Genomic DNA, 20,472 nt, shown 5'->3' with positions numbered 1-20,472 from the left:
TTGATCCAATGGTCAAATGGGAGTAAGGATGATGCAACATGGGAAATGATGACTTTGTGAAGCATTTTTTTCCCATATTTTAAGTTAAAAATGAAACTTGAGGGCAAGTTCTTCGCAAAGGAAAAAAATTGTAAGAGAATACTTGTCACGTTAGTAGGAAACAACTCAAGTCTATTATACCTATAAGAATTCTGTTATACCTAAATCTGATTTTCCTTCTATAGATAATAAAAATGCAATTTTATTACCAAATCCATCTAAAACTCCTGCCACCAGACCCACTAGATATGTGTATGCAATTGAGATGACCGAGAAACAAGCAAAAGAGTGATGTTATTTTTGTAATGAGCCTTGTGATTAAAATCATAAATGTCAACGACTGAAGTAAACATAATTATTCACTATTGAGGTTCCTTGTTGGGACTACGAGGTTGACCAAATTGGGGAAGGGTGTGTTGTTGACTATCAGGCTATAGATGAGTTAAGTTTTGAGGTTGCAGATGTGATTCTTTTTATTTGAGTTACACAAATTCTTATTATAGACGGCGCATATCCGTTTATAATTATAAACGGGTCAAATATTCAACCACTTTAAGCAAAACGGGTCAAATGTCACCACCTTAACGTCAAATGTCACCAGTGCCATTTTCTAAGCTACAACAGGTAGTTTATCACATGAAAATAGTACCGGTGACATTTCGCGTTAAGATGGTGACATTTGACCTGTTTTGCTTAAAGTAGACGGATATCCCTCGCCTATAGCTATAGACGAATATCTCCGCTTATAATGAGACGCTTTGTTTAAGTTAATGCTTTAAGTGGGTGTCAATAGTTTCAGACTATGAGAGTCAGAGGATACTAATCACTATGGTAAAAAGGCAATACATGTCCTACTTGATTCCTGCAGCACTCCTAATTATTTTGGTTCAACAAAATAAGATAAGTACAGTGAAATTCAGTAATGCTATGTTTGGGAACTTTGAATTGGAATTGAATTCCAGAATTGAAATATTTCAAGTGTTTGGGAACCCCTAGAATTTGGAATTGGAATTGACTCAATTCTTTATCAATTCCAAGCTAGTTAAAATTTGGGGTTCTCAAATACCTACCATATACTAGTCATTTCAATTCCATGACTTCTTACGTTTTATTTTGTGACGCAAATTTCGTCACAATATTTTTATTTATGATATTTTTTCCGATCGCAAATATTTTTCGAGACAATATTTAATTTTTTCAAATATAAAACATCCAACGGTCTCGACCCATACCCGTCTCGCCCAAATTCAATTCCAATTCCAATTCCAATTCCACGGGTTTCCCAAACGTAATTTTGGATTTGGATTTAGAATTGAATTCAAACATTTCAATTTCTACAATTGAAATCATGGAAATGAAATCAATTCCGTATATCCAAACACTACCTAATACAAATGTCCCCGGTGGCGGAATAATCGAGGTAATCCGAATTATTACTAAACTTTACAATTTAAAAGACTCGAATTAATTACAAGATAAAAAAAGACACTTAATACATTTCTTTTCCAACTCACTCGCTAGCCCAGATCAACCCAAGCATCAAATAATAACATCCAATAATCTGCAACCAGCCATCCATAAAAGAATGGCAGCCACAATTCAATGAGGAGCAACCCGGGAGCTTTACCAACCATATTACATCATAATAATATTAACAGAGTACGAAAGATAGACAAACTAGTTTTATTCCCGTGCAAAAAATGCACGGGTCGTAATAGCAGACGCTATCATTAGATACATGAACATATAATTGAGCGTGATTAAGTATTCAATACCCTGACAATATAAATAATCCATATTTGGAGATTTGAATATTTGATAAATATTAGATTTGGATATCAGATAATATACAACCACATTTTATTAGAATTATATTAAAGATATTTGACATGTTAGACCCGTTGAATGTATGTAAAATTGTAAATTGCAACATTTATGTAAATTGTGACATTTTAACTTAGGTTTTAACATAAGCAATTAAAATAAGAATAAGAGATAGAAATAAGAGGAATTGGCTTGAGGAGAGAAGGTAATTAAATAGTGTAGGAAACATGGCGAGGTCCACATGTAGAAACTCACCAGCCAATCAAAAGCCAAGAAAAAACCTGGCTTTTATACTATGTAGATTAGTACGAATGAATCAATAAACAAAGATAATGTGATATGGACATATGATAAACCATATGGTGATTAGCATACAAAATGTCATTAACAAAAACAAAACATAATCAATCGGATACAGCTTAGCACTCAGAAACGTCAAGATAACCAATCACTGTTAATCCCTATGGTAGGACGACGATATCATATACGGACCTAGTCTAAGTGTGGCCACACTCTCGAGATAACGTATCCCGATTCAACAAATCATCAAGCCTATAAACATCCGGGCTGATGACCCCATAAACTCCAGATTAGCCTATAAACAACCGGGATACTAGGATACAAGTGAAGCGGACATACAACAGAATCTGCCTAGACCACCCATAACCACGGATACTAGAATACAAGTGAAGGGGATAACCGAACAACGTTTCCAAGACACACTAAGATATGTAACTAATTGATAAACGCAAACAATTTTAAAGGTTAACTCAACATATCAAACATCATATTATTCCAAGAATTACGGTTATTAATAAACAATACAGGACATATCTTAACCCCACAATGAACCATTATTAACCACATGAGTCCTAACAGTCTACAACGGCCAGTAGCAAATAGCGTATGACAGTCCTTTAATACTCAGGTTAGTCAGTTATTTAAAAAGAATGAAGATTTACAAAGGTTTCGAAAGTTAATCAAACGGCACAAGATCGACATAGCAAAGTAACAAAATCATGTGATCAAATAATAAAATCAAATTGGCAGAAAGCATATGACATATACACATATGCATGGTTATCAATCATATCATATTCATGCACCAAAACAAAGTATAATACTCAATACAACTTCGTAGTATCGACCACACACAAAAGCTACACTCCCCTGTTCTTGTACACAAAGCAGGACAAACATCATCGCCACAGCAACAACACAACTACCGCAATAACAACGTTACAAACAATAACACGCACAATCGATCTACCTAAGCACAAAATGTCATATTATTAGAATGCAATACCGAGAACATTCGTCTACGTTACCTTAGCCAAGCTAATCCTCATTTGATCCCCTACGCCAAAAAAAACAGCCTCCAATACGTCAAGGTTCAGTTCTTGCGAAAACAGCGATAAACAATATGAACAGCCGTCCCTTCACAAGAATACGACATGAATTGAAAATGTAAAGTCGAGATACCACTTACACTAATGTGAATAGGGCAGAGAGATGAAGAAAATAAACGACGCGAGAATCGTCCAAATTCCTTAAGAAAACAATATTCTATTGATCGAACAAACCTATAACGACCCGAGTGAAGAGAACTACGCTTACGATCAGGATGCTGCGAAACCCCAACTGCAGGGCAGTTTTGCAACGAGAGGTATTTCGGTCTGATTTTTAAGAAAATATGTGGCTAGGCACGAAAACAAAGAATATAATTAAAGACGGAAGTGAGGGAAGAAAATTGGCAGCCGTGGTTCGTTGCTAAGGCATGATATTGGTGTGTGAACTGTCGACACTGGAAAGAATGATTCCGGGGACAGCGGTGTGTCACAATCAAACCAGTTCATAGAATATTATACATCTGAGGTAGTACCTCTTATTGTTTATTTTCTGAGTTTTATTTTAAAGTTTTTGAGTTCTGCTTTAGTATAAAGTTTTTGAGCACATTTACTAAAACATTACACTAAAAAAATATAATATTGCTCAAAAACTATATTTATAAATGGTAATATGCTCAGAAAAAATGTATATATGCTCAAAAACTACAAGATATGAGGTACTATCTCAGATGCGTAATCATTTTTCTCCAAACATTGAGGTGCTTAGTGAGCATCCAAGTTGTGGCTAACGGTGTACCCAACAAGACCAACATCAAACTTGACATCAACAACTCGACAACAGCAACATTTGGACATACTGACTTGGAAACTTCACTCGGCCTTCAGACTTGACATCAACTGTACATCCTGTAAGTTGATATTAACCACATGTTACCAATAGACTAGACTCTTTTAAATAATGCTCATCCATTGTCTAATATTAATTACCTTATGGAACATCTCCTCCAAGTGGAAACTCATTTTGAGAGGCATCAGCTGAAGGGAATGCTTCCTCATCCTCATCAGTCATCATATTTATCCCAATATGTCTCCAGCAATTCACGGACCTTCGCCCGGATACCCTTGTTGCCATGCATCTGCAAGTTCTCAATCGTATCTATAGCTTCACAGGCTACAATTGCATTAGCAAATACATTCACACCTCTAGTGCTTCCTACATTCTTCTCAGCTTCCCCAACCTTCAGTATATTCTTAAGACCTTCCAAGCAGACTCCAACAATCCTAGGATTAGGGACCTTCAGCAAATCACATAGTGGCTTCATACATCCTTGTTCTACCAAGAACCTGAGTGGCACAGAAACTTTTTAGCTGTTGTCACGGGACACAATCCATTATTTATCGTCCTCTCATTTGACCATTTTTTTTTTACTATGAAAAGATATACACAGTATGATAACATCCATATGTATCCAGGAAAAAATAAAACATATATCCCAAATTTACTTTACCCAATCGAATGTCTATTAGTTGGTGTCACTTTGACCATTTCTAAAATCTGACATTTGTAAAAAAAATTGTTGTTTCAATATCATCATTTCTAGGATAAATATGTTGCTATTTTATTTAGTGTACAAACAATTTCTTGACCAACAAAATTTCAGTAAGTAGACTATACAACCAATTGTATTGGTTGTATAATAAAGAATCCGAGCTTTATAATGAATTATTTGAGCTTAGACCTATACATTACGAGCTTTATTAGAAAGAACTTGAGCTCCATTATAAAAATAATGATTCTAAAAAACTATAATGAAATTCAAGAATAGTATATATAAGCTCAACTTTTTAAATCAAAAGTTATAAAAGCTCGAAAAAAATACACATAAGCTCGATTAAATTTATGATGGTTGTATAGTAGTATTTGTGCAAAATTTAACGAGACTGCAAAATAGGTAAGAGGAAATATCTGTTGGAACAATAAAGATAACAGCAGCATACTTAATTTGGCTGTGAGAGCCTCCACGAGTAGCATTTGAAATAGCCTGAGCAGCCATTTTCTGAATTTCAAACTCCCCGTCTTCCAGCAGTTTGACAAGAGGAGCTATTATGCCAGCAGAAATAACAGCCTGCGATTTTTCCAGGGTGTGTCATGAGTTAAATGCACAAAACCAAAACAGGAGAAAGAGGGGAAGGAGTAACTTGTATGTTTGTGTATAAGGTAGCAAAGAGGAGAAGCAGAGTAGATGATAGTTGTACACAAAAGGCACGTAATATTATCAGAAAACTGCTTGCCTCGATCTGATCCCTATTCCCAGCGGTGATGTTTGAAATGGTCCAGCAGGCTTCTTTCTTTATGCTTTTCGAGTGATTTTGAGTCAGTAAACTGAGGAGATTGGGAAGTGACTGAGGCTGATCAATGAGATACTGGAGATGACACATTCAGACAAGGGAAAGATCAATGAAAGTTTTAAAACCCTTAAATGTGAGGGAAACGCGAAAGAAAAATCACTGCTTGAGTCTGGACGGAGCACTACCTGAGTCTTGATTTCATCACCAGTGGCAATGTTTCCAACTGTTCGAAGAGCAGGTATGATAACAGATGGAGAAGGATGACTGCAAGTTCAATGGCGTGGTAAGACGATGGGGTTCAACAAACAAAATAAAACACATCATGAAAGCGTAATGTAACCCTTACAGTAAAAGCTCCACCAGACGAGGGACTACCATGGCGTCAATTACCAACTGGATCTTTTCATCTGAACCGTCAGAGAGATATGACAATGCCGTGCAAGCATCTTTAAGGATTTCGTCATCAACTGAATTGATAAGCCGCTTAAGGACTGGAAGAGTATAACTTGTCTGCGAAATACAGTTTAAACATAAGTAAGGTTAGCTGTAACAATCATTTCACCGTCGAGACACAAAATGGAGTTCTTCCAGAACAAGCTAAAGAGAGAAACCTGTCCACATGATGGTCGTGGCTTGCTTCTGCAGAAGTTTGACAAGGTCCATGTGGCCTTTCGCAACACAGGTAGCTTGTCATTCTCATTGAACAGAGCCAATAATGGCGGTAATGCGCCTAGAGAAAGGACATAATCACGCCATTTTGGTGAATCCCCGGCAGTATTACCTAAAGCCTGAAGTGACAAAGAAGCTAATCAAGCACAAACAATATTTAGATAATCAAGTAATTAGTAAACACAGTAATAATCACAAGTATAAACTAGTTAGTAGTTGGCCATATCCAACAAAAAAGAAATTTAAAAAAATTCAAACAACCCATATCCAACATCAATATTACAAAGACCAATGCTTAAATTTCATGGTTAAGTACACGTCGCAACCCCCATATATTGTAAAGGATTATGATGTGATTTTAGTACTCTGATATAAAAGAGAGAGAGAATATGTATGAAAGCAAGCATTCAAACGCACCTGCTCAAGAACATCATCACTCAGTGAACCAAGAAGTTTGACAAAAAGAGGAAGAGCTCCATGATTAATGACCGTCCGGGTGTTCTCAGATGTCCCAGAAGCAATGTTTGTAGGTGCCCAAGCTGCCTCAAACTGAACCGAGCAAGTAATCAGCGGAATTGTCATTGAATTCAATCACAGGAATGTAGCAGCAGTGGTCAATAAAACAAACCTGAAGTTGAGGGTAATCATCTCTGCCCAAAAATTCAACAAGACGAGGAACCACTCCAGATTGAACAACTTCCTCAATAGGAGAACTGTGTTCTGTAGCAGAAGCAATCAGCAAATTAAAAAGCCAACCAATCATATAACCCGTCAAAGAAACTAATTCCTCATCCCAATATCCAAACAAAAAGGTGTCTAAAGTAAGGTGACCAAACTTAAAGATGCACACAGATAATCAATCATGCAACTATTAGGTTTATCAAATGAATCATTAAGATATAATAAAAAAAACTTTCATTTCCCAATTAGTTTGACCAATCCAAATTAATAGATTATCGCAATAAACCAATAAACATGTATTGCAGTTTTCAAATTCTATTCATTCTCTCAAACACAGAGATAATCATGAGCTCCATATAATACATGAACAGTACAATTTCTCATTTAATATTACATAAACTGGTGGTAGCAAACCTATGGAAAGCAGTTTGCGGAAGTGAGTAGTAAAGTTGAGTTGCGCAGCTGGATCATCAGAGTAAATACCAGTAACCATCTGTTGGATGTCATCTATCTACAAAAATCAACAGAAAAACCCTAAAAATCATCCAAACAATCCTCAAACAGATATAAGTATATAACGCGCCGAAATCAAACCCAGTCAAACAATGAACCAAATAATCACAGAACTAGCAATCATCCAAACAATCTACAAAAATCGAATCACCAAACAAAAACCCTAACAAGGCATCAATCAAATAACAAGCAATCCTTAATCAACATAATGCGCTGAAATCAGTCACAGAAGAAGCAATCATGCTAACAATCATAAATGACATTAAAACGCCAAAATCAAACCTTAACAAACAACTTAACAATCAAAAAAATTAAAGAAGTAATCATCCTCCATAAAATCCTAAATCGACAAATAAAGCGCTGAAGACAAACTCTAACAAACTAATCACGGAACTAACAATTATCCAAACAATCCTACATTACCGAAATCAAACCCTATCTAACAATCAATCAATTAATTACAGAACTAAAAATCATCGAAACTATCCTAGAACAAAATAAATCAACAGCGAACAATCCTAAAATAAAATCAAACAGTAAACAAAAAAACAAAAAAACAAAAAAAAACAGAGTAGTAAGAATCAGCTACCTTCTTGTCGAACGGCCTTAGCGACATGTTTCGAGAAATTAAAAACCCTAGAGAGAGAGAGAAGATGTTGACGATAATCGGAGAAGTAATGAGAGAAACCCTACAGAGAGAGAGAGAATGATGTTGCGACGATAATCGGAGAAGTAATGAGGAAAGAAATGAATGAAAGAGAGAATGAAGAATGCGCGGTAAATTTATAGTACAACTACAAGTAATGGTTAGTGAAAGTGATGGACAAAACTAGTATAGATGAGCACGAGGTTTCCTTCGTAACAACCTTTTTAATTAAAAAGGTTTCCAACCTTTAATTAAAAAATACTACAAATCTCTCTAAAAAACCCTAGTCTCCATCAAATTATACAAGGGGCTCTCATCGATTATCAATCGACCAATGGTAAGCTCCAAAATTGTTTCATATTTTAATAAATAGTATGCATATCTATCTTATATTCAATAAAAGTCTCCCTTTTGGTGAGTATCGTTTTTCCGTCCCTTATTTCGGGGGGTTCTCCATTTATTCGTGGGTTTAGTTTCATCAGTAATATAGTCAAGAGTAGTTCGTGGATGGTTTGCAGCGTGTTCTTTCGAAAGGTAAAAATGATTTGTCAACATCTTTGGAACCAGCCAGAGATAAATTTTATCACATAAATCAAACAAATGATCCCTCAAAAGATAGCTTAAGATAGCGATAATAGGACGAGGCGAATTGTCAGATACTGTTTTGAGATCCCTAGTTTATAAGAAAATTATTTTTCTTTGGTTTCTATTAGATTTGTTTTCGATTATACTTATTTTTTGTAAGTGTCATATGACTTTCTATTAATGAATTGTTCTTTTCTCTAAAAAAAAAAGTTTCCACATCACCAAATTTTTAAAATGAGCAGTTCAAACTTATTGATGAAAAGTATTTTTGGGTTATCATACCACAAAGTCAAACAAGGTCACCTAGTCAAGTTAATCAAGTCATATCACATCACGGGAGGTGGTGATAGTTGAAGAGAACTGTAACACCCCGTGTTTTTAATCGCATATTTACATAATTAATTATGATATTATAATCTTAGAAGAGAAACTTGAAATTTCTTTCAATACCTTTTAGCCTTCGAAACAATCATTATATAAGTTACGACTTTTCCTCATGCGTAACTTTAATCCATCTTCGTATTTTGGCCCCTATTTACTCATCCGGACTCCGATTGAGGTGAAACAAAAGCCTAAATTTATTATTTTTCCGAGCCCGACACCATGGTAATATTTTCATTAGCCATTAACAACTTTAAAATCCCAAACCTGCTCGGTTGTGCAAAGAGCCTTCATAAAATCATGGTGTCTATAATCAATTCTATGATGACTTTGCAAACAAACAAAGGTTTTGTTTGTACCTCCCATATTTAAGAAATTGCAGCAGCTTGTGACTCTTCTTCCACCCCAAATACATCCATTCTTATGAGGAGTCTAATCCTTCATGAGCTTTTGTTTCTTTCTTCACCCTTGTGCATGGACTAGACCTCACTCTTACACAAACCATGGCCATTGTCCTTTGTGATGGTTTCCACTAGCATGCAAATGATCCGTGAACTTATACACATGGAGTGAGTACTTTGACATCCTATTTAAAGCACCTTATTTCACACCTTGCTCCACTTAGTTGCATACTCACATCTTCCATATCCCACAAAGCCTAAGTTAAAACTTGTATACTTTTCATTCCCTTTTTCTTTCCTAACTCTTCCTTGATTATAATTATTAGATTAATTAAGTAGATAATTTATTACTAACTTGTTTGTTATTTTGTTGTTATCATGGAATCAAATTAGAGGAGGAAGAGGAGGAGCCTGTTGATCTAAGCATCTTCGATTACATTCAAGACCCGGACAACCTTTAAGGTAACCTAACCTAACCCTCTGCCTCGTAATTGTAGAATACTAGTAATCTAGTCAGGAGGCAAATAGACATATCTTGGTAGGATAAGTCTTTCTAACTAGTGTCATATATGTATTTTTAGTGCCACATAATATTGCTTGTTACATGCATGTTATTGTCCACCTTAAATAAATCACTTAAATAAAGTATTATGTGGAAAATTAACAATGTGCCAATCATGTCTATAAGCTTAATAAATGTGTCATCACCTCACATGAGAAATATACCTTTGACTAAATTTTTACTATGCACTCACATGTTGGATCCACTAAAACAAAGTCAAAATGAAAATTTGTATGCATGTGCTAACTTGTATGAAAAATGATGAAACTTCTTATTTACACTCATTTCGTTTCATGCATGATATAGAGTTGAATTTTTTATATGTTTTACCTTCTGATTTATAGGATTTTTAGGCGCAGACCTTGCATCGACACGATTTTTATTTTATTTTATAAAATTCCTACAAGCCTGAATAATGTACGAAATTCAGTAATTTATGTACCCTTTTAAAAATCATAAAAAAATTACAGGAGTTCAATTATATTATGAGGAATAACCTGGAGAAATATTGTAAGAAAATACTTAGTTTATGACCCTTTTCGAAAATAAACAAAAAGGCCGCTCTATGGTCTAATACGATTTTAATATCTTAAATTTATTTGGTGAAGCTACCTTATAAAAATAAAGTTTTATTCAAGTGTAATACAGCAAGGAGAATATACAAATACCTTATTAAAATAATTATATTAAATTATTCAGTTTTGAACTAAAACTACCTTGCTTAGTTATTTTAATAACTGTTTTAAGAGTTTAAGTAAATTTTATTCTAAAAACCGTTTTAGAAACAACCTTTAAAGATCTTAACAAGTGTAAAAGTGATTCTTAGAAATTTTGATGAAATTATTAAATTTTGGACTCAAATGCCTTTGAAGGTTTTATTTTAAAATACTTGTCTTCACCTTCAAATTTTAAATAAATCAATATAATATTATAAGGACCTTATTTGAATATTAAATAAAACTTAAGGACTTGTCTCTAGTCATGCCTTGACTAATTAAAATATTAGTTAAGCTGTGAGTTGACTATGACGACCTTGGTTAACCATTGACTAATTAATTAGTCAATAGTTACTAAGTCAAAGTAAATTTATACTTGAAAATAATGTATCTAGCAATTCCAATCCTTGAATAACGAATTAGAAATAATGAATACTTTCTAATATATTACTTGAATAAGATGTTCCAAATCTCAAATACACTACCCTAAGTTAAGATTAATACCCATGAATTTCTCATGGAGTAAAAGCGTTTTCCACGACTTGGACTAGGGCTGCGGAGTCTCAGAAGTCCCAGGTATCATTTTACCGTCATGTTATCCTAGCTGCCGAACATGCCACTTAAATGGGACCTCTGAATCGGTATGCTATTTCCTGGTTATCTTGGGTATGCCCCTTGAATGGGACCTCGAGCCAAGTGCTTGCTATGTTGTCGATATGTTGGGATGGTCCGCATATCGATGTATCATCGTCTCTATGAGACACATGTGAGTCTTTCGTGCTTTATGTTGGGCGCTACCTTGGTAAGTTTTAGGGATCGACGTGTCGGAAGAATGCTTAGAGAGCTTATGCTATACAAGTACGGACAGCATATCCCGAAGCTGCGTGTGGAGGGATTGTCGTTAGGATAGTAGTCGACCAGCTGCCACTGAGGAGCTGCGTGTTCCAAGAAGTGTGGAGTGGGTATATGCGCATATATTGACAGAGCTTGATCGCTTTACTACCTTTCAGATATCTTGGCAAATATTATTTCACGGTTGCGATCGTGTGCAGACCTTGACAGTTATGATTGTCTTGGTGCCTCGAAGTGTATGGGACATGTCACTTAAATGGGACCTCTGAGTCCATCCATTAGCCGTCTGTTCTTCCCCACGATTCTGGTTGCTAAACCAAGTCAATTTAGTCGTCCGGTCCTATTGAGCACTAGGGGTGAGATGTAAACCTCCTAGTATCGATATGATCGACGGGATTGATGCTCCCACTCGTACTCAAGGTGAGATGCAAGCCGTGAGTATGCGTGTGACATTAGTAGTCACGTCCCGTGCTTTTTATGAAGAAAATAAATATTTTAAAAAGAAATGACTACAAGTTTTTATCCGCATAATATCTACTTGGATTTACTATATGTTGATTTATATCACATGTTGTTGAATAATGTCGTTATATTCACATATTTATCATGTCATATGCCAATATGAACCAATGTGTTACTTCATGTACATATCACATGTGTGCATGTCGATGTTGTAATGTGACTAGAGTTGTATGTTTGACCGCCTAATTGCATTACTAATATTCTCCATGATAAGAGGCCGTTGATAGAGGACGGTTAGGTTACTCCCACTAAGTGGGGCAGTTTTATTTTAATGATGTTTCAGGTAACATGGATCTTGAAGACTTGGACTTAGGAGGGGACTGTCGAGAGAATAAAACATCTTATGTTGATCTTTCATGAGATTATGTAGCAAACTTTTATTAAAGTCGGACCTTGCTTTAATTTGTAATTCGGATATTAGACCTTGTTTTATGTTCTAAACATCCAGTTTTATGAAACAACTCAATATGAGTTGACGGTTTTAAATTTTACTGATTTTTATGACTTATCTTTCTTTCCGCTTTCGTTAATTAAGTCATTAGAGAAACTGGGTTGTTACAGTTGGTATCAGAGCGACCTTGAGACCGTGAATAGTAATTGTGCGATACATTATTATTTCACCTATCGAGGAAGCATCCGGGACTCATGACTTTAGGGTAAAATAAGATGTAATAACTAGAACTCTTAGATCACTAAAATGAGAGAATCACTAGCTAACCCTTACGATGAATAATAAGAGAAGATATATGGTTGGGAGGGTAGAACTACCTGAAAGATCCTAACCGTCATAAGGATCAATGTTTGTGCTACCTTCTGCATGCTCTGTGTTGATTACTTGCTTGAATTGTCTGATTAACTGTCTAACTTAGCATGTCTACGCGCTATCCCTAGCTAGCATCTTAGAACGGACCCCAACCTAGGAATACCGCTGTTTTTCATCTAGATGGTGAGATCAAGTAAGAGACCCATGGAAATGACCAAGGAAGAAGTTGCAGAAGTAGAAAGGAAGAAGAGATTCAAGAAGTGGCTTAGGGATCACCCTAACAAGATAAGAAGGATTAAATCGGCACACCAAAATCGGACTACTAACTCGGGAAGATGAGGCCAATAATTTTCACTTCACCCGGGGAGAGGAACCCCAAGCTAGAAGTCAAAAAGAAAAAGGAAAATGCTCGAGCAAACTTCTGTGGCAATGGCCCAATTTTCTTCTTCGAGAGGCCAGACTACCCAAACTTTATCAGAGTTTGTGAATGGAGATTTAAGGAATATAATGTACCACCCGACTGGAAGGTAGAGTTCGCCACCACCAAGCTGATAGGGAAGGCAGAATTATGGTGGAACCGCATATTAGCCAGAGGAGATCAAGAGAACCATTACTATGATTGGTACGAGTTCAAGTTAGCACTCAATGCCTGTGCCAGAGCAATCGAGAAAGGAGCAAGATTTCTGTACTAGATAGAGACTAGGACACCTAAACCCTAGCTCAGTCTACCGTAGGTTTAACTGCGTTCTTTTATGCTAGTTATAGATTTCCTTGTAACCGCCACCTAATGAAGCTACTTAGTGTTAGCTTGTAACAAGGAAGTTAACAATGAATTCATTCTTGTTCTTCTTGCTTTGTTCTACTTTTGTCTCACTTCTGGTTTGTGCATGTATTTTCTTTTACTGATGATACCACACCTCGAGCAGATGACAGTAACAAGGAGCAACGGGAATGGAAACGGAAACCCCCAAGAGGACTTACGGAGACAAGGATATGAGGAGGCTATGACTCAGATGGCCGCTCAACTAGCTGCATCACAAGTAACAATCACGCAGCTACTGAACAACCAGAATCAGAACCAGGACCAGAACCAGAACCAGAACCAGAACCAACACCAACACCAACACCATCCCTCCGCTTTCGATCAGTTCTCAAAGCATCGACCTCCATCTTACTATGGCTCCGACGATCCTAATGATCTTGCAAATTGGCTAGCGGAAATAGAGAAACTGCTGAGGCTAAGCCACACTCCCGAAGAGGAAAAGATTGAGATAGTATCCTACTACCTCAAAGGAGCAGCGAACGATTGGTGGACAATCGCTCAAGAAGCTTTCAAGACAACCCCTGGATACGGATGGAACGAGTTCAGAGCCAGCCTCGAGAAGAAATACTATCCTCCATCTATGAAGCATCGGAAGGAACAGAGTTCCACAACCTAGAGATGGGAGCTATGACTCTTCGAGTACACTCGCAAGTTTGATGAACTCTCCAAGTTCGCCAAGAGATCGGTACTGAGATGAGGAGACACGCATCAATCGGTATGTACGTCAAATGGAGCCCGTTTGAACCGGTTGATGGTGGGGCATGACTTCCCAACTTTCCAAGTCCGCCTACGAAAAGCTATGGCCATTTTTGCTGCCATCCAAAATGCGGACAAGAAGAAGAAGAAAACCTTTACCCCTACAAAGTGTCCATAACATTTCATCCGTAAACCCCTTTACCAAAGACCTCACTATCGAAACCCTTTATCGAAACCTCGTCATCAAAAACCTTTTCACCAAAAGTCAAAACCTTTTGCCAGAAATTTCAGTCAACTTATCAAATAAGATCTTTCCTAAGGGCAACAATACCGGTAATGACGACACACAGGGCTCAACTTCAAAGTGTTATCTATGCAAACAGGCTCCGCACCCTGGCAAACAGTGTAACGGGAAACCCATCATCTGTTTTTTCTGTAAAGAGGAAGGTCACAAATCTTACGTCTGTCCCAAGAAGACGTACTGATTCAGGGAAGGGCTTACATGATGATCGATGGTGGAGAAGAGGAACAAGCCGATACAATCACTGGTAAATTTCTGGTTAATTCTTGTATGGCTTTCATATTGTTCGACACAGGAGCATCTCTATCACATGTATCACCAACCTTCGTAGCTAAAGCTAAACTTCCAAATCCCGAAGCAATCCATGCATCCATTGTGATTCCTAACGGTCAGACCCTAAACTGCAAAGCGAGGTACCGAGGCGTTCCTGTTATCATCCTTGGTTCGACCTTTCCGGCTAACCTCATCAGCCTCGACCTACCTGGTTTCGACATCATTTTGGGAATGGATTGGCTAGCAAAGTACCACGCCAAGTTTGAGTGTAGAGACCAAAAGATTTCACTAAGGAACTCGCTCGGAGCAAGAGTAACTTATAGAGGTTACATACCGAACACTCGGGTTAAGGTCATCAACGCTATGAAGCTAGCGAGCCAGATGCGTAAAGGAGAACATACCTTCTTGTGCAACATAAATTCCATAGGAGAGGAAAAGCTCAGGATCGAGGACATACCTGTAGTACGGGAATTTCCTGAGGTATTTCCCGAGGAATTACCAGGAATACCACCAGAGCGCGATGTGGAGTTCTCAATCGACCTAGTGCCAGGCACTGCACCGATTTCAAAGTCACCATATCGTATGGCCCCAAAAGAGTTGCAAGAGTTGAAGATTCAACTAGGGGAACTCATCGAAAAGGGTTTCATCCGACCAAGTGCATCACCATGGGGAGCACCAGTGCTATTTGTGAAGAAGAAAGATGGGAGTATGAGGATGTGTATCGACTATCGCGACTTGAACAAGGTCACCATTAAGAACCGATACCCTTTACCACGTATCGATGATCTTTTCGACCAATTGAAAGGAGCGGGAGTATTCTCCAAGATCGATCTCAGATCTGGTTATCATCAAATTCCAGTAAGAAAAGAGGATATTCCGAAGACAGCTTTCAGAACCAGATATGGTCACTATGAGTTTAACGTAATGCCTTTTGGTTTGACCAACGCACCAGCAGTGTTCATGGATCAGATGAATCGCACGTTTAGAGAGTACCTAGATAAGTGTGTCGTTGTCTTTATCGATGACATCTTAATATACTCTAAAACTATGTTCGAGCACGAGGTTCATCTTCGCGCAGTTCTCGACAAGCTGCGACAACAAAAGTGGTATGCAAAACTATCCAAGTGTGAGTTTTGGCTGAAGGAAGTGGCATTTCTGGGACATATCATAACAGATCAGGGAGTAAAAGTAGACCCCGCCAAGATCAAGGCCGTGGAAGAATGGCAATCCCCAAAGAATGTCTCTGAAGTCCGAAGTTTCTTGGGTTTAGCAAGCTACTCAAGATTTGTCCAAGACTTTTCAAAGATCGCCAGACCTATGACCAAACTTTTGCAGAAGGAGTCTAAGTACATTTGGACCGAAGAGTGTGAGAAGGCCTTCCAGGAGCTAAAAGCCCGACTCACCTCAGCCCCAATCCTAACTTTACCAACCGATGGAGAAGAGTACGACGTCTACAGCGACGCATCCTTAAATGGTCTAGGATGTGTGCTAATGCAGAAAGGGAAAGTGATTGCTTATGCGTCTCGACAGTTGAAGGTGCATGAGAAAAATTATCCAACTCATGACCTGGAGCTAGCAGCTGTAGTTTTTGCTTTGAAGATTTGGAGGCATTATTTATATGGAGTTAGATGTAACTTCTACACGGACCACAAGAGCCTCAAGTATATTTTCACCCGAAGAGTTAAACATGAGACAGAGGAGGTGGTTAGAACTCATCAAGGACTACGACATTGAGTTGCAATACCATGAAGGGAAGGCAAATGTCGTCGCCGATGCCCTGAGTAGGAAGACAGCTCACGGGATAGTACGAGACTTAGAGAAGTTGGAAGTTGAGGTTGTGAATAAAGGAAAGTTAACCTTGAATGCCATGGGTCATTCTTGAACCCGATTTGTATCATGAACTTAGAGCTCTACAATGGGAAGATCCGAGTTAGTAAAGATCGGAGAAGGTATACCACGGGGAAGATCCGAAGGATTCAAATCTATCCGATGGGAGCTTGAGATTTAAAGGAAGGTGGTGTGTGCCTCATTATGAAGCCATTCGCAAGAAGATCTTGTGGGAAGCACACAGTTCGAGATATTCCATTCACCCAGGATCTGATAAGATGTACAAGGATTTGAAGCTACAATATTGGTGGCATGGGATGAAGAGGGATATAGCAGAATATGTGGCCAAGTGCCTCATTTGCCAGAAGGTGAAGTTCGAACACCAAAGACCTGGAGGCCTACTACAACCCTTGGACATTCCAGTGAGGAAGTGGGATTCCATCTCCATGGATTTTGTAATGGGACTACCACGAACCCAAAGCAACAAGGATGCGATTTGGGTAATTGTCGATAGATTGACAAAGGTGGCACACTTCATTCCGATACGAGAGACTTGGAGCATGGAGGAACTGGCAAAATCTTACCTGAAGGACATCGTTCGACTACATGGAGTGCCAAAGGACATCGTATCTGACAGAGATCCTCGTTTTGTTTCACACTTCTGGGGAAGACTACAGGCATGCATGGGGAGTAAACTCAACTTGGGCACCGCATTCCATCCTCAAACGGACGGACAAACGGAGAGGACAATCCAAACGCTAGAAGATATGCTGAGGGCATGTGTCCTAGAATTTAATGACAGTTGGGAAAAACAACTACCCTTGATAGAGTTCTCCTACAACAACAGTCACCATGCGAGTTTGGGTTGTGCACCTTTCGAAGCACTCTACGGAAGAAAGTGTCGAAGTCCAGTATGCTGGGATGATGCCAGCGATCATCTGACACTAGGACCCCAGACTATTCAAGACCAGATTGAGCAGATTAAGATTATCCGAGAAAGACTCCAAGCAGCGCAAGATCGACAGAAAGCCTACGCCAATGAGCACCGAAGACCGATCGAGTTTGCCGTAGGAGATCATGTTTTCCTAAAGGTATCACCAATGAAAGGAGTAAGACGATTTGGCCTAAAAGGGAAGCTCGGCCCAAAGTACATCGGACCATACGAAATCTTGGAGAGAGTTGGCAAAGTGGCCTATCGTTTAGCGCTACCACCAAACCTATCAAAGGTGCATAACGTGTTCCACGTGTCCCAGCTACGGAAGTATAGAAGCGACCCATCACATGTCCTTACACCTGATGTTGTCGCTATCGAACCCAACCTTCTTTACTCTGAAAGACCGGTGGAGATTCTGGCCCGAGAGACCAAGACACTCAGGAGGAAGTCAGTACCTTTGGTCAAAGTTCGATGGCTAAGTCAAAACCTCGACCATGCTACTTGGGAGACCGAAGAGTCCATGCGCGAAAGATACCCCGAGCTTTTTGATTAGGTAGTTTGCACCTCTTTAGTTATCGTGAATTTCGAGGACGAAATTCTTTTAAGGGGGATGTACTGTAACACCCCGTGTTTTTAATCGCATATTTACATAATTAATTATGATATTATAATCTTAGAAGAGAAACTTGAAATTTCTTTCAATACCTTTTAGCCTTCGAAACAATCATTATATAAGTTACGACTTTTCCCTCGCGCGTAACTTTAATCCATCTTCGTATTTTGGCCCCTATTTACTCATCCTGGACTCGATTGAGGTGAAACAAAAGCCTAAATTTATTATTTTTCCGAGCCCGACACCATGGTAATATTTTCATTAGCCATTAACAACTTTAAAATCCCAAACCTGCTCGGTTGTGCAAAGAGCCTTCATAAAATCATGGTGTCTATAATCAATTCTATGATGACTTTGCAAACAAACAAAGGTTTTGTTTGTACCTCCCATATTTAAGAAATTGCAGCAGCTTGTGACTCTTCTTCCACCCCAAATACATCCATTCTTATGAGGAGTCTAATCCTTCATGAGCTTTTGTTTCTTTCTTCACCCTTGTGCATGGACTAGACCTCACTCTTACACAAACCATGGCCATTGTCCTTTGTGATGGTTTCCACTAGCATGCAAATGATCCGTGAACTTATACACATGGAGTGAGTACTTTGACATCCTATTTAAAGCACCTTATTTCACACCTTGCTCCACTTAGTTGCATACTCACATCTTCCATATCCCACAAAGCCTAAGTTAAAACTTGTATACTTTTCATTCCCTTTTTCTTTCCTAACTCTTCCTTGATTATAATTATTAGATTAATTAAGTAGATAATTTATTACTAACTTGTTTGTTATTTTGTTGTTATCATGGAATCAAATTAGAGGAGGAAGAGGAGGAGCCTGTTGATCTAAGCATCTTCGATTACATTCAAGACCCGGACAACCTTTAAGGTAACCTAACCTAACCCTCTGCCTCGTAATTGTAGAATACTAGTAATCTAGTCAGGAGGCAAATAGACATATCTTGGTAGGATAAGTCTTTCTAACTAGTGTCATATATGTATTTTTAGTGCCACATAATATTGCTTGTTACATGCATGTTATTGTCCACCTTAAATAAATCACTTAAATAAAGTATTATGTGGAAAATTAACAATGTGCCAATCATGTCTATAAGCTTAATAAATGTGTCATCACCTCACATGAGAAATATACCTTTGACTAAATTTTTACTATGCACTCACATGTTGGATCCACTAAAACAAAGTCAAAATGAAAATTTGTATGCATGTGCTAACTTGTATGAAAAATGATGAAACTTCTTATTTACACTCATTTCGTTTCATGCATGATATAGAGTTGAATTTTTTATATGTTTTACCTTCTGATTTATAGGATTTTTAGGCGCAGACCTTGCATCGACACGATTTTTATTTTATTTTATAAAATTCCTACAAGCTTTGAATAATGTACGAAATTCAGTAATTTATGTACCCTTTTAAAAATCATAAAAAAATTACAGGAGTTCAATTATATTATGAGGAATAACCTGGAGAAATATTGTAAGAAAATACTTAGTTTATGACCCTTTTCGAAAATAAACAAAAAGGCCGCTCTATGGTCTAATACGATTTTAATATCTTAAATTTATTTGGTGAAGCTACCTTATAAAAATAAAGTTTTATTCAAGTGTAATACAGCAAGGAGAATATACAAATACCTTATTAAAATAATTATATTAAATTATTCAGTTTTGAACTAAAACTACCTTGCTTAGTTATTTTAATAACTGTTTTAAGAGTTTAAGTAAATTTTATTCTAAAAACCGTTTTAGAAACAACCTTTAAAGATCTTAACAAGTGTAAAAGTGATTCTTAGAAATTTTGATGAAATTATTAAATTTTGGACTCAAATGCCTTTGAAGGTTTTATTTTAAAATACTTGTCTTCACCTTCAAATTTTAAATAAATCAATATAATATTATAAGGACCTTATTTGAATATTAAATAAAACTTAAGGACTTGTCTCTAGTCATGCCTTGACTAATTAAAATATTAGTTAAGCTGTGAGTTGACTATGACGACCTTGGTTAACCATTGACTAATTAATTAGTCAATAGTTACTAAGTCAAAGTAAATTTATACTTGAAAATAATGTATCTAGCAATTCCAATCCTTGAATAACGAATTAGAAATAATGAATACTTTCTAATATATT

The 20,472-nt window shown here is 37.4% G+C and overlaps 1 long non-coding RNA gene and 1 pseudogene across 1 annotated transcript; one reads left to right on the top strand and one right to left on the bottom strand.

The window, feature by feature from the left end:
* Window positions 1-4,029: 4,029 nt before the first annotated feature.
* LOC141591961 (importin subunit alpha-1-like) lies at window positions 4,030-8,246 on the bottom strand (annotated as a pseudogene).
* Window positions 8,247-9,248: 1,002 nt separating this feature from the next.
* Window positions 9,249-19,211, top strand: LOC141590968 (uncharacterized). The gene is made up of 3 exons (XR_012520562.1): window positions 9,249-9,708; window positions 9,831-9,899; window positions 19,138-19,211. It is a non-coding gene; the product is annotated as an uncharacterized LOC141590968 (long non-coding RNA).
* Window positions 19,212-20,472: the final 1,261 nt, after the last annotated feature.

This window comes from Silene latifolia, chromosome 7 (genome assembly GCF_048544455.1).
Source record: "Silene latifolia isolate original U9 population chromosome 7, ASM4854445v1, whole genome shotgun sequence".
Taxonomy (NCBI): Eukaryota; Viridiplantae; Streptophyta; class Magnoliopsida; order Caryophyllales; family Caryophyllaceae; genus Silene; species Silene latifolia.
Note: the sequence above shows the minus strand (reverse complement) of the source record. Positions and strands in the feature narration are given on the sequence as shown.